We start from the raw sequence: 1957 nt of genomic DNA, 5'->3' as shown, positions 1-1957 counted from the left end.
TACAGGTTCATTCAACAGGTTTATTTTCCAATGTGACCTGCTGATTGTTTATACATGTGTTTATATATGTGTGTGTGTGTGTGTGTGTGTGTGTGTACATTCATGCTGCATGGATTTGTGGAGGCTTAGATGTTGACTATATTTATTTATTACACTCAGGAAGGTCTTGAGTACATTTCATATTACGTCAACCTCTCCTATTTGTTATCTGAAACTGTATATGCTTTATATGTGTGTTGTTGCCTCTGGAAGCCACTTTTCCACTTGATTAAGAAAAAAGTCTTATTTCCAGTAGCCTAGCTTAATTAAATTATGTCTAAATCATATCCTAGAGCCTGCACATGTAATGCACACAAGTTATTTACTGTGCACAGTACATACAATCAACCTCCATTCTACTAAAAGCATATAAAATACAGATAAAAGCCAGAACACAGAAAATTACTTTCAGAAACACAGATTTATTATGAGCATAATCTTTTCAAAGCTGGAAAAAGACAACATCAGTGTCGCCACTGTTGGTTCTCATTATTTAACACAACATGTAAATAATTAATCGGACGGGGACTGTCTCATTGATCGTGGTATTGAATTCCGCTGATGTAATTCTCTGACAGAAAACATGCTTTTCCCTCCAGCTGCAGCTCTAGTAGCTCTTCTGGCTTCTTCCACTTATATGACCCCTCAGAAACCTCAACTACAGGCTAAAATAAGACCAAAAATATATAAATTCAATGGCAAAGGGTTGGGGCTCCACCGTGAATTTATAAGACAGGATTTATAAGATCGGTCAGGATTGCAGAAAGAAGAGGAGAAGAACACACATTTCTATTCACGTCATTTTATTGAAACCATGTGATGAACGTATGTGCGTAACAGCTTCTTTAGTGTCAAAATGATCAGAAACCACTGATTTCACAACAACAACAACAACAACAACAATAACGTATATTTTATGAGCTGATCGTATAATTTTTCAGCTAAAAGTCAAATCAATGCAGTAAAAGGTGCAGTACTTCCCTGTGAATGTTCATCATTCATCAAGCTTGAATAAATAAACTGATTTACTTTCCTCAGATCACATTAAACATAATAAAAAAATAACTGTTCTTTTTTTTTTTTTTCAGCGATAGCTCCGAAGAGGCAGCAGGTGGTGCTGTTTGATTCAGTAACTTTCAGGAAAACTCAGATTGTATTTTAATGTTTATACACTGAGGCGAAGTAATCTTAGTGGATGTAAACGTCTGACTTTGAAGAACAAAAAACTCTCTAATAAATTCTCTCTCTCATTAATCTGGGATTTAGCAAATAGAAATAATTTTGTTAATCCTAACTGACCTAAAACAGGAAAAGTTTTGTCACAGGTAATGTCACACGGTGAAAATAAAAAAGGTGATGTGTCTTTTTTATACAGTAAACGTCTGGTTTCAACAGCAAATAACTCAGAAATCTGCTTTTCAAAAATTACTCCCAGTCCAGCCAGCTGAGCTAGTTTCAATTTAACTGGTGGAAATTGCATTGAAATACATGATTCCATTCTAAATACGCACGTGTTTGTAATTCAACAGTTTTAAAAAAAAATCAGTACACATAGAAAATAAATCTACATTTTCTTAAATACTCTTATTTGACCTAATAAATCTTTAGCTCTATCTTTAAAAGCAGCATATCCCTCTTCCCCTCACGTACCACTGTGCCTTTTCCTTCACGTTTATATTTCTTCATATTTTCACTAAAGATTAATGCTTACAAAATCAAGTAAAGATGAATTAAATCATCGATTAGAATCAGTCAAATACAGAAATAACAATATTTGTGAAGTTCAGCGAGACATATATTTCAAAACAGCATGAGGCTAGTTAATAGTAAAGCTCTGGTTTGTTACATTTACATAGTTTTTAATGAAATAAAATGTGAATAAAAACATCTTGACTGTGCCGTGTGGCTGAACGCACCT

This window comes from Stegastes partitus, unplaced genomic scaffold (genome assembly GCF_000690725.1).
Source record: "Stegastes partitus isolate 25-593 unplaced genomic scaffold, Stegastes_partitus-1.0.2 Scaffold1092, whole genome shotgun sequence".
NCBI classification, from domain to species: domain Eukaryota; kingdom Metazoa; phylum Chordata; class Actinopteri; family Pomacentridae; genus Stegastes; species Stegastes partitus.
Note: the sequence above shows the minus strand (reverse complement) of the source record.